The sequence below is a fragment of the Bombina bombina genome, chromosome 3 (genome assembly GCF_027579735.1).
Source record: "Bombina bombina isolate aBomBom1 chromosome 3, aBomBom1.pri, whole genome shotgun sequence".
NCBI lineage: Eukaryota > Metazoa > Chordata > Amphibia > Anura > Bombinatoridae > Bombina > Bombina bombina.
In genome coordinates this window covers 1,163,658,225-1,163,672,441 of record NC_069501.1, presented here as the reverse complement: position 1 = coordinate 1,163,672,441, position 14,217 = coordinate 1,163,658,225, and the positions used below count along the sequence as shown (strand labels likewise).

The 14,217-nt window shown below is 40.2% G+C and overlaps 1 protein-coding gene across 2 annotated transcripts in view; it reads right to left on the bottom strand.

Annotated features, from left to right (window-relative positions):
- DCUN1D5 (defective in cullin neddylation 1 domain containing 5) overlaps positions 1-14,217 on the bottom strand; it is a 93,571-nt gene that overhangs the window by 58,813 nt on the left and 20,541 nt on the right. The gene's annotated exons all lie outside the window — the stretch shown is intronic.

The window sequence follows — 14,217 nt, the reverse complement described above, 5'->3', positions numbered from 1 at the left end:
TTAATATCCCATAAGTAATGATGACCCGTGGACTGACTACACTTAACAGGAGAAATTATCAGCGCCCTCCTGCTCTACAGTGTTTAAAACAGAGCAATCACGCTTTCTCTGAAATGCTGGCATTTTGGATAAAATATTTGCTATGGAGTTATCCATTACTGCCGTCAATTGTTGCATAGTAACAAGCATTGGCGCGCTAGAAGTACTAGGGGTCTCCTGCGTGGGCAAAACTGGTGTAGACACAGAAGGAGATGATGTAGAACTATGTCTACTTCCTTCATCTGAGGAATCATCTTGGGCAACTTTACTATTTGTGACAGTACTGTCCTTACTTTGTTTGGACGCTATGGCACAATTATCACACATATTAGAAGGGGGAGTCACATTGGCTTCCATACATACAGAACATGATCTATCTGAAGGCACAGACATGTTAAACAGGCTTCAACTGGTTAATAAAGCACAAAAACCGTTTTTAAACAAAACCGTTACTGTCTCTTTAAATGTTAAACAGGGCACACTTTATTACTGAATATGTGAAAAACTATGAAGTAATTATCCAATCTTTACCAAATTTTCACCACAGTGTCTTAAAGCATTCAAAGTATTGCACCCCAAATTTCAGGCTGTTAACCCTTAAAATGTGGAAACCGGAGCCTTTACAATTTTTAAACCCCTTACAGTCCCAGCCCCAGCCTTTGCTGCGACTTCACCAATCCCAGGGGGGTATACGATACCAAATGAAGCCTTCTAGGAACCTTTTCAGTGAATTCCAGACCCACACACATGCAGCTGCATGTACTGTTCTCAAAAGTAACTGCGCAGTAATGGCGCGAAAACGAGGCTCTGCCTACTACAGAGAAAGGCCCTTCCTGACTGGGAAGGTGTCTAAACAAATGCCTGGCAAAAAAACATTCCTCAAAGTTATAAAAGTGTGAAATTCAACTTCAAACTGCATATAATGCCTAAATAAAGCAATCGATTTAGCCCATAAAAGTGTCTACCAGTTTATAGCCCATAATAAGCCCTTTATTCTGTTTGAGTCTAAGAAAATGGCTTACCGATCCCCATGAGGGAAAAATGACAGCCTTCCAGCATTACACAGTCTTGTTAGAATAATGGATAGTCATACCTTAAAGGGACAGTCTAGTCAAAACTAAACTTTCATGATTCAGATAGGGCATGCAATTTTAAACAACTTTCCAATTTAATTTTATCATCAAATTTGCTTTGTTCCCTTGGTGGTGTTTTTGAAAAGCTAAACCTAGCTAGGCTCAAACTGATTTGTAAACAGTTGAAAACCGCCTCCTAGCTCAGAGCATTTTGAAAGTTTTTCACAGTTAGACTGTGCTAGTTCACATGTTCACATGTGTCATATAGATAACATTGTGCTCACTCCCGTGAAGTTATTTGGGAGTCTTCTCTGATTGACTACACTGCATGTCTGTCAAAGGCACTTAGATAAGGAGGTTGTCTGCAAAGGCTTAGATACAAGTTAATCACAGAGGTAAAAAGTATATTAATATAACTGTGTTGGTTATGCAAAAACAGGGAATGGGTAATAAAGGGATTATCTATCTTTTTAAATAAAAAAAATGTTGGTGTAGACTGTCACTTTAAGCAGAAAAGTCTGCAAACTGTTCCCCCCAACTGAAGTTCTCTCAGCTCAACAGTCCTGTGTGGGAACAGCAACCGATTTTAGTTACTGCTGCTAAAATCATACTCCTCTTATAAACAGAACTCATCATCTCTTTCTGTTTTAGAGTAAATAGTACATACCAGCACTATTTTAAAATAACAAAATCTTGATAGAAGAATAAAAAACAGAATTTATGCTTACCTGATAAATTACTTTCTCCAACGGTGTGTCCGGTCCACGGCGGTCACATGATCCCTCCTAGGCTCCGCCCACCCCAGTCATTCGACCGACGGACAGGAGGAAATATATATAGGAGAAACCATATGATACTGTGGTGACTGTAGTTAGAGAAAATAATTCATCAGACCTGATTAAAAAACCAGGGCGGGCCGTGGACCGGACACACCGTTGGAGAAAGTAATTTATCAGGTAAGCATAAATTCTGTTTTCTCCAACATTGGTGTGTCCGGTCCACGGCGTCATCCTTACTTGTGGGAACCAATACCAAAGCTTTAGGACACGGATGAAGGGAGGGAGCAAATCAGGTCACCTAAATGGAAGGCACCACGGCTTGCAAAACCTTTCTCCCAAAAATAGCCTCCGAAGAAGCAAAAGTATCAAATTTGTAAAATTTGGCAAAAGTGTGCAGTGAAGACCAAGTCGCTGCCTTACATATCTGGTCAACAGAAGCCTCGTTCTTGAAGGCCCATGTGGAAGCCACAGCCCTAGTAGAGTGAGCTGTGATTCTTTTAGGAGGCTGCCGTCCGGCAGTCTCATAAGCCAATCGGATAATGCTTTTAAGCCAAAAGGAAAGAGAGGTAGAAGTCGCTTTTTGACCTCTCCTTTTACCAGAATAAACAACAAACAAGGAAGATGTTTGTCTGAAATCTTTAGTAGCCTCTAAATAGAATTTTAGAGCACGGACTACGTCCAAATTGTGTAACAAACGTTCCTTCTTTGAAACTGGATTCGGACACAAAGAAGGTACAACTATCTCCTGGTTAATATTTTTGTTGGAAACAACTTTCGGAAGAAAACCAGGCTTAGTACGCAAAACCACCTTATCTGCATGGAACACCAGATAGGGCGGAGAACACTGCAGAGCAGATAACTCTGAAACTCTTCTAGCAGAAGAAATTGCAACCAAAAACAAAACTTTCCAAGATAATAACTTAATATCTACGGAATGTAAGGGTTCAAACGGAACCCCTTGAAGAACTGAAAGAACTAGATTTAGACTCCAGGGAGGAGTCAAAGGTCTGTAAACAGGCTTGATCCTAACCAGAGCCTGAACAAATGCTTGAACATCTGGCACAGCTGCCAGTCTTTTGTGAAGTAAAACAGATAAAGCAGAGATCTGTCCCTTCAGAGAACTTGCAGATAATCCTTTCTCCAAACCTTCTTGTAGAAAGGATAGAATCTTAGGAATTTTTATCTTGTTCCATGGGAATCCTTTAGATTCACACCAACAGATATATTTTTTCCATATTTTATGGTAAATTTTTCTAGTTACAGGCTTTCTAGCCTGAATCAGAGTATCTATTACAGAATCTGAAAACCCACGCTTTGATAAAATCAAGCCTTCAATCTCCAAGCCGTCAGTTGGAGGGAAACCAGATTCGGATGTTCGAATGGACCCTGAACAAAAAGGTCCTGTCTCAAAGGTAGCTTCCATGGTGGAGCCGATGACATATTCACCAGGTCTGCATACCAAGTCCTGCGTGGCCACGCAGGAGCTATCAAGATCACCGAGGCCCTCTCCTGATTGATCCTGGCTACCAGCCTGGGGATGAGAGGAAACGGTGGGAATACATAAGCTAGGTTGAAGGTCCAAGGTGCTACTAGTGCATCTACTAGGGTCGCCTTGGGATCCCTGGATCTGGACCCGTAGCAAGGAACCTTGAAGTTCTGACAAGACGCCATCAGATCCATGTCTGGAATGCATTGAATATCGCTCTCAGTTCCAGAATGTTTATCGGGAGAAGAGACTCTTCCCGAGACCATAGACCCTGAGCTTTCAGGGATTCCCAGACCGCGCCCCAGCCCACTAGGCTGGCGTCGGTCGTGACAATGACCCACTCTGGTCTGTGGAAGCTCATTCCCTGTGATAGATTGTCCAGGGTCAGCCACCAACGGAGTGAATCTCTGGTCTTTTGATCTACTTGAATCGTCGGAGACAAGTCTGTATAATCCCCATTCCACTGTCTGAGCATGCACAGTTGTAATGGTCTTAGATGAATTTGTGCAAAAGGAACTATGTCCATTGTTGCAACCATCAATCCTATTACTTCCATGCACTGCGCTATGGAAGGACGAGGAACAGAATGAAGTACTTGACAAGAGCTTAGAAGTTTTGATTTTCTGACCTCTGTCAGAAAAATCCTCATTTCTAAGGAATCTATTATTGTTCCCAAGAAGGGAACTCTTGTTGACGGGGACAGAGAACTTTTTTCTTTGTTCACCTTCCATCCGTGAGATCTGAGAAAGGCTAGGACGATGTCCGTATGAGCCTTTGCTTTTGACAGGGACGACGCTTGAATCAGGATGTCGTCCAAGTAAGGTACTACTGCAATGCCCCTTGGTCTTAGAACCGCTAGAAGGGACCCTAGTACCTTTGTGAAAATCCTTGGAGCAGTGGCTAATCCAAATGGAAGTGCCACAAACTGGTAATGCTTGTCCAGAAAAGCGAACCTTAGGAACTGATGATGTTCCTTGTGGATAGGAATATGTAGGTACGCATCCTTTAAATCCACGGTAGTCATAAATTGATTTTCCTGGATAGTAGGTAGGATCGTTCGAATAGTTTCCATTTTGAACGATGGTACCCTGAGAAATTTGTTTAGGATCTTTAGATCCAAAATTGGTCTGAATGTTCCCTCTTTTTTGGGAACTATGAACAGATTGGAATAAAATCCCATTCCTTGTTCTCTTATTGGAACTGGATGTATCACTCCCATCTTTAACAGGTCTTCTACACAATGTAAGAATGCCTGTCTCTTTATTTGGTTTGAGGATAAGTGAGACCTGTGGAACCTTCCCCTTGGGGGTAGTTCCTTGAATTCCAGGAGATAACCTTGAGAAACTATTTCTAGCGCCCAAGGATCCTGAACATCTCTTGCCCAAGCCTGAGCAAAGAGAGAAAGTCTGCCCCCCACTAGATCCGGTCCCGGATCGGGGGCTATCCCTTCATGCTGTTTTGGTAGCAGTGGTAGGCTTCTTGGCCTGCTTACCCTTGTTCCAGCCTTGCATTGGTTTCCAGGCTGGTTTGGGTTGTGAAGTATTACCCTCTTGCTTAGAGGATACAGAATTAGAGACTGGTCCGTTTCTGTGAAAGGGACGAAAATTAGGCTTATTATTAGCCTTAAAAGACCTATCCTGTGGGAGGGCGTGGCCCTTTCCCCCAGTGATGTCTGAAATAATCTCTTTCAAATCAGGTCCAAATAATGTTTTACCTTTGAAAGGAATGTTAAGCAATTTTGTCTTGGAAGACACATCCGCTGACCAAGACTTTAGCCAAAGCATTCTGCGCGCCACGACAGCAAACCCTGAATTTTTCGACGCTAATCTAGCTAATTGCAAAGCGGCATCTAAAACAAAAGAGTTAGCCAATTTAAGTGCTTGAACTCTGTCCATAACCTCCTCATACGAAGATTCTTTACTGAGCGATTTTTCTAGTTCCTCGAACCAGAAACACGCTGCCGTAGTGACAGGAACAATGCATGAAATTGGTTGTAGAAGGTAACCTTGCTGTACAAAAATCTTTTTAAGCAAACCCTCTAATTTCTTATCCATAGGATCTTTGAAAGCACAACTATCTTCGATAGGAATAGTAGTGCGTTTGTTTAGAGTAGAAACCGCCCCCTCGACCTTGGGGACTGTCTGCCATAAGTCCTTTCTGGGGTCGACTATAGGAAATAATTTCTTAAATATAGGGGGGGGAACAAAAGGTATGCCGGGCCTTTCCCACTCTTTATTTACTATGTCCGCCACCCGCTTGGGTATAGGAAAAGCGTCGGGGGGCACCGGAACCTCTAGGAACTTGTCCATCTTACATAATTTCTCTGGAATTACCAAATTGTCACAATCATCCAGAGTAGATAACACCTCCTTAAGCAGTGCGCGGAGATGTTCTAATTTAAATTTAAATGTCACAACATCAGGTTCAGCTTGATGAGAAATTTTTCCTGAATCTGAAATTTCTCCATCAGACAAAACCTCCCTCATGGCCCCTTGAGATTGGTGTGAGGGTATGTCAGAACAGTTATCATCAGCGTCCTCTTGCTCTTCAGTGTTTAAAACAGAGCAATCGCGCTTTCTCTGATAAGTAGGCATTTTGGATAAAAGATTTGCTATGGAGTTATCCATTACAGCCGTTAATTGTTGCATGGTAATAAGTATTGGCGCACTAGATGTACTAGGGGCCTCCTGTGTGGGCATAACTGGTGTAGACACAGTAGGGGATGATGTAGTATCATGTTTACTCCCCTCATTTGAGGAATCATCTTGGGCAATATCATTATCTGTTGCATTACTGTCCTTACTTTGTTTGGACACTATGGCACAATTATCACATAAATTTAAATGGGGAGACACATTGGCTTTCATACATATAGAACATAGCTTATCTGATGGTACAGACATGTTAAACAGGCTTAAACTTGTCAACAAAGCACAAAAAACGTTTTAAAATAAAACCGTTACTGTCACTTTAAATTTCAAACTGAAAACACTTTATTACTGAATATGTGAAAAAGTATGAAGGAATTGTTCAAAATTCACCAAAATTTCACCACAGTGTCTTAAAGCATTAAAAGTATTGCACACCAAATTTCAGAGCTTTAACCCTTAAATTAACGGAACCGGAGCCGTTTTTACATTTAACCCCTATACAGTCCCAGAATGAGGCTCTGTCTATAACTAGAAAGGCCCCCATCTGAAAAAGGTGTCCAACACAGTGCCTGCCGTTTTTCTAAACGTTCCCCAAGATTATAATACCAATAATTAGTTAGAATCTGCATAATATGCCTAGTAAAGCAATTGTTTTAGCCCAGAAAAATGTCTACCAGTTTTTAAGCCCTTTTTGAAGCCCTTTATTCTTTTATGTTTAACTAAGAAAATGGCTTACCGGTCCCCATGAGGGGAAATGACAGCCTTCCAGCATTACATGGTCTTGTTAGAAATATGGCTAGTCATACCTTAAGCAGAAAAGACTGCTAACTGTTTCCCCCAACTGAAGTTACTTCATTTCAACAGTCCTGTGTGGAAACAGCAATCGATTTTAGTTACTGTCTGCTAAAATCATCTTCCTCTTACAAACAGAAATCTTCATCCTTTTCTGTTTCAGAGTAAATAGTACATACCAGCACTATTTTAAAATAACAAACACTTGATAGAAGAATAAAACTACATTTAAACACCAAAAAACTCTTAACCATCTCCGTGGAGATGTTGCCTGTGCAACGGCAAAGAGAATGACTGGGGTGGGCGGAGCCTAAGAGGGATCATGTGACCAGCTTTGCTGGGACTCTTTGCCATTTCCTGTTGGGGAAGAGAATATCCCACAAGTAAGGATGACGCCGTGGACCGGACACACCAATGTTGGAGAAACTACAATTAAACACCACATACTCTTCACCATCTCCGTGGAGATGCTACTTGTTAGAGCGGCAAAGAAAAATGACTGGGGGGGGCGGAGCCTGGGAGGGACTATATGGACAGCTTTTGCTGTGCTCTTTGCCATTTCCTGTTGGGGAAGAGAATATTCCCACAAGTTATGGATGACGCCGTGGACCGGACACACCAATGTTGGAGAAAACACCTGAACACCATAAACGCACCTATAAACTATAACCAAGATAATTTAAACTATTGGGGACATGCCACTTGAAAAGGCCCTGGGCTCTGATGGTTTACCAAGTGAATTTTATAAAATAATCAAGTCAGAAGTAGCAGAGACTCTCTTCACACTATTCAATTAAATCATGGCAGGAACGGCCAGAATGACACAAAGATTTACAGAGGCAAACATTAGCCTAATCCCTAAACCGTACAAAGACCCAATTCACCCCTCATGAATTCGGATTATAAATTATTCACAAAGATTCTTGCCACTAGATTAGCGACAGTATTACCCCACTTGGTATACAGAGACCAGACAGGCTTTCTCAAAAATAGAAATGCAGTTACGAATATAAGAACATTACAATACCTGCTGACACATTATTGGAATCAGAAAGACATCAGGGAGGATAAGACCACTCATTGTGCGTGCGCTTTCTTAGTAGATGCGGAAAAGGCCTTTGACAAGGTACTGTGGGATCACCTTTTCCTAACCCTCAACAGATTCGGGATCAGAGGACATTTTGCAAAAACAACCCAAACACTTTACACCTCCCCTCAAGCTACAATATTAACATAGAAACATAGAATTTGACGGTAGACAAGAACCAAAAAGGCCCATCAAGTCTACCCATATGTTACTTTTTCCTTAGGATAGCCTTATGCATGTCCCAGGCATTTTTAAATTCCTTTACAGTCTTTGTGTTTACCGCCTCAAATGGGAGTCTATTCCATGAATCCACCACCCTTGCTGTAAAAAAATGCGTCCTCAAATTTCTCCTGAATCTGCTACCCTCTAACTTTAGATTGTCATCACTTTTTTTGGCATTTATTTTTTTTGTGAAAAATGCTTTCAGCTTCTATTTTATATTTTTATAATAAATGGAACTCCGTCCCAGCCCTTTACCCTTGAAAGAGGCACGAGACAGGGTTACCCACTTTCTCCCCTTCTATTCGATCTTGCACTAGAACCCCTAGCCATCAAGATAAGAGGAGACACAGAGGGCCTATCATTAGGGAAAAAAACACTACATTTATCCTTATTTGCTGATGACATGATAATATATTATATCTACAAGACCCGGTCTCCAACATCCCTAAAGTATTGAACATTATAACAAAATTTGGAAAGATATTGGGATACAAAATTAACACAGATGAAACAGAACTAGTATGGCTAAAGACACAAGAAAAACCACCACGTTTGAATTATGATTTCCGAATAGTACAAGGAAACTTTAAAGGGACACTGAACCCAAATTTTTTCTTTTGCGATTCAGATAGAGCATGAAATTTTAAGCAACTTTCTAATTTACTTCTATTATCAAATTTTCTTCATTCTCCTGGTATTTTTATTTGAAATGCAAGAATGTAAGGTTAGATGCCGGCCCATTTTTGGTGAACATTCTGGGTTGTTCTTGTTGATTGGTGGATAAATTCATCCACCAATAAAAAAGTGCTTTCCAGAGTCCTGAACCAATAAAAAAAAGCTTAGATGCCATCTTTTTCAAATAAAGATAGCAAGAGAATGAAGAAAAATTGATAATAGGAGTAAATAAGAAAGTTGCTTCAAAGTGCATGCCCTATCTGAATCATGAAAGAAAAAAATTGGCTTCAGTGTCCCTTTAAATACCTAGGCATTAAATTAAACGTGGACCCTAACAAATGGTATGAGGCAAACCGCTCACCCCTTAAAAAAAGAAGCTCAAGACCTAATTACACACTGGACAAAACTCCCATTTACAATGACGGGTAGAATTAGCTTGGTTAAGATGATACTGTTCCCTAAACTGCTGTATGTACTTCAAATTTTACCTTATGTATTAAGTAAAACGGATGTAAAATACTGGACTTTGCTTATATTCTCGTTTATATGGGCAAAGAAAAAGCATAGAATCAAACGTTCAAAAATGATTAGCTCGGTAGATGTTGGGGGGATGGCAGTACCTGATGTTGAGATGTATATGTGGGTGGCTCAGGCAAAGTACACACTGGACTGGATGACAGGACAGGAACATCTCACTATACCAGAATTAGAGCAGCAAATGGAAGAACCATAGTCCCTCACAATGTTACCACACATGAGTGACGCTAAAGCAGACCAATATCTCTCAAAATTCCCACTAATCAAGCAGCCAGCGTATGCTTGGTGGAAAATCTGTCACAAATTACAAACACGCCACAAGGTCACTTCCACTACAGGGCAACCCAAACTTCATCCCAGGCTACCTCAGTATTTAGGGAATGGAAGTCTAAGGGAATAGACACCTTGTCCAAACTATTAGAAGAAAGTGGTTTGACTATACAAACATTTGCACAACTGAGAATGAAATACAACTTGTCACACAATCAACATTTTGCATACTTACAAGTGAAACACTATATAACAGACATTCTACACACCAATCTACTTCCAGCAAGGGATAGTAGTCTTAATCATGTGATTAACATATATGCACAAGGCAGTAAATCGATCTCACCTATCTACAAATATTTGGTAGCCATTGATTACCCTAACACATAACAGCAAATTGGAGAAAAAACAGAATTTATGTTTACCTGATAAATTACTTTCTCCAACATAGGTGTGTCCGGTCCACGGCGTCATCCTTACTTGTGGGATATTCTCTTCCCCAACAGGAAATGGCAAAGAGCCCAGCAAAGCTGGTCACATGATCCCTCCTAGGCTCCGCCTTCCCCAGTCATTCGACCGACGTAAAGGAGGAATATTTGCATAGGAGAAATCATATGATACCGTGGTGACTGTAGTTAAAGAAAATAAATCATCAGACCTGATTAAAAAACCAGGGCGGGCCGTGGACCGGACACACCGTTGGAGAAAGTAATTTATCAGGTAAACATAAATTCTGTTTTCTCCAACATAGGTGTGTCCGGTCCACGGCGTCATCCTTACTTGTGGGAACCAATACCAAAGCTTTAGGACACGGATGATGGGAGGGAGCAAATCAGGTCACCTAGATGGAAGGCACCACGGCTTGCAAAACCTTTCTCCCAAAAATAGCCTCAGAAGAAGCAAAAGTATCAAATTTGTTTAAATGGGGAGACACATTGGCTTTCATACATATAGAACATCGTTATCTGATGGTTCAGACATGTTAAACAGGCTTAAACTTGTCAACAAAGCACAAAAAACGTTTTACAATAAAACCGTTACTGTCCCTTTAAATTTCAAACTGAACACACTTTATTACTGAATATGTGAAAAAGTATGAAGGAATTGTTCAAATTTCACCACAGTAACTTAAAGCCTTAAAAGTATTGCACACCAAATTTGAAAGCTTTAACCCTTAAAATAACGGAACTGGAGCCGTTTTTACATTTAACCCCTATACAGTCCCAGGTATCTGCTTTGCTGAGACCCAACCAAGCCCAGAGGGGAATACGATACCAAATGATGCCTTCTATAAGCTTTTTCAGTGGTTCTTAGCTCCTCACACTCTGCATGCCATGCTTTCCAAAAACAACTGCGCATTAGAGGCGCGAAAATGAGGCTCTGTCTATGACTAGAAAAGGCCCCCAGTGAAAAAGGTGTCCAATACAGTGCCTGCCGTTTTTATTAAAACAATCCCCAAGATTTAACAACTATTAAAAGTAATAATCTGCCAAATATACTTAGTAAAGTAATCGTTTTAGCCGAGAAAAATGTCTACCAGTTTTTTAAGCCCTAATGAAGCCCTTTATTCTTTTACTTAAACTAAGAAAATGGCTTACCGGTTCCCATAGGGAAAATGACAGCTTCCAGCATTACCGAGTCTTGTTAGAAATGTGTCATACCTCAAGCAGCAAAAGTCTGCTCACTGTTTCCCCCAACTGAAGTTAATTCCTCTCAACAGTCCTGTGTGGAAACAGCCATCGATTTTAGTAACGGTTGCTAAAATCATTTTCCTCTTACAAACAGAAATCTTCATCTCTTTCCTGTTTCAGAGTAAATAGTACATACCAGCACTATTTTAAAATAACAAACTCTTGATTGAAGAATAAAAACTACATTTAAACACCAAAAAACTCTAAGCCATCTCCGTGGAGATGTTGCCTGTACAACGGCAAAGAGAATGACTGGGGAAGGCGGAGCCTAGGAGGGATCATGTGACCAGCTTTGCTGGGCTCTTTGCCATTTCCTGTTGGGGAAGAGAATATCCCACAAGTAAGGATGACGCCGTGGACCGGACACACCTATGTTGGAGAAATGGTCCCACATCTTAGACCCGGATATAACTCATACTATGATTCAACAAAGTATAATAAAAACAAGGAGAGCAACACTCTCAGCCAGTATAAGAGAATTGCACACCAAAATACTGGAGACAGCATACATAACACCCAAAACATATAGAACATGGGAACCAAACTCGGAAGGGAAATGCCCAAAATGTTCCTATCCAGCAGTAGACCTACTGCACATGATCTGGTCCTGCCCTAGATTATAAAGATTCTTGGGAATGGTGACGAGGTGGGAGATCTCCATAACCAACAAAAAAAATTCCCTCACCGCTCAGGAAATAATATTTCTTGATATCCAAAATCTGCATACAAAAAGCTCATTACTTATATACAATATAATACTCCTGGCTAGGAATAGAATATTATAATATTAGCTAAATGACAGAGCCCCAACACTTGCATAACTCAAGCATAAAATACACCAACAGCTAATATTAAAGCAAATAGATGCACAGGGGGATCTTCAGGGAAGAATGAAGCACTTTATGAAGAAATGGGAGCAATACATCCTAATCTTAAATAAGGCGAAGCAGTCCCAGAGAATTTACCTAATAAAGAACTCGGAATACATACTGAATGCTCAACTAAGGGGGAGAGTGGCGGTTAGTCCCCGATAGGTAGATCACAGAAATGATAACTTCATCAGTACGTATAGTTAAGGCAGGCTAGCAGCCTGGGACAAGTAATTTGCTTCTTCTCTACAATCTGTGTGTTCATTTGTGTTATGTTTTGTTCTATCTTATATGTAAACGAAAAACTGAAGACATATTCAAATGTATCCATAGTGATTTAGATAAACCAAAGACTGGAATTAGTTCGACAACGAGCATTATTGCCATTGGACTATCTGTTAAATAAAATGTTAACTAATGCCCACCGCAACATCTATTGAATGTCGAATGTACATGATATGTCCTTCATCAAAATAAAAGTTTTTTAAAAAAACATGGCATCTATTTCTGCACACTGCAGTCTTTTTAGGCCATCATTTTATATAATACAAATTATATTAAATCTTACAATACAAATAGTGTGCAAAATATAGAGCTACTGATTGCTGCGTATACCAAAATTGTTACCTAGGCAGAACATTGTTAGTGTGTGTATGTGTGTGTGTGTGTGTGTGTGTATATATATATATATATTTATACGTGTATATGTGTATTGTATGTGTGTGTTTTAATATGTATTTGTATATGTATGTGTGTATATATGTTAATACGTGTATATGTTAGAGAGTGTGTGTTTGTGTATTGTATGTGTGTGTTTTAATATGTATTTGTATATATGTATGTGTGTGTGTGTGTGTGTGTGTATGTGAGTATGTTAATATGTTAATATGTGTGTGTGTGTGTGTATGCGAATATGTTAATGTGTGTGTGTATATATATTTAAGTGTGTGTGTACCGAGTATATCCCATTAACTCATTTGGGAAAAGCTTCAAACTTTGTAATGCATAACAAAGAAAAAATATTTAAATATATATAGATAGAGAGAGAGAGAGAGAGAGAGAGAGAGAGAGAGAGAGAGAGAGAGAGAGAGAGAGAGAGAGAGAGATAGAGATAGATAGAGAGGTAGATAGAGAGGTAGAGAGAGAGATATTTTTATATATATATATATTTTGAGACTCCTTTCTAAAGTGCCATCCTTTAGGAAGCATATATCATACTTCAGCAGTATAAGCATGGAGGAGCAGCAGCCCCTCCAAAATAAGCATATAGGCCCCAGCAGTACAGTAGAGCAGGTTCCCAGGCAGACGGACACTGTGGGAACGTACAGCAGACATCAGAGAGGCTGTACATGAACCTGTCCTCCCTGAGTAAGGGTAAAAAACGCAGCAACACTGGCTCCCGAGAGACACTGCAGAAAAATTTTCACTAAAAAAATCTCATTGCAGAAAATGAAAAAGTTCTGCCTCTGGGCCAAGGACACGTAAATGGACCCCCACCATTAATCTTGCTAAGTTTGTTAAAATTGTCTGGTACACGTGCACAGCACAAGCATTGATTTTCACTGGAAATTACATATTAAAAACATAAAAGTATTGGACATCTCAGGTTAGGTTATTTATTAAAATAGACTATGTCTTCAATGTGTGAAAACACTGTTAGACGAGGATGCAACAAAACCCACAGTACCAGTGCACGACACCTTAACAAGCGACCCTGGCACAAAGCTTTTGGATTAGTACCACCATACGGACATAAAAAAAGCACCTATAACATTCTGCTCTAAACTGCATATGGTATGATGGAAACTGTAATTGTCCTGTTTGCATAGGAACTACAATTCCCTTCATGCTGCTCACAATTAAAAATTCATCGTAGGTGAGCACATCATCCTGTTGTGAGGCACAGTACTCCAAATGCAACAAAACTGGCATGTGTGTTAGGGACACCAAAAGGGTTAAATAACTACTTGGTCATGCAGCTGTGATTTATACACTCAATTGTCAAAGCTTGCTTGTGCCAATCCAGGGGCTTATACCTGTGTGTGC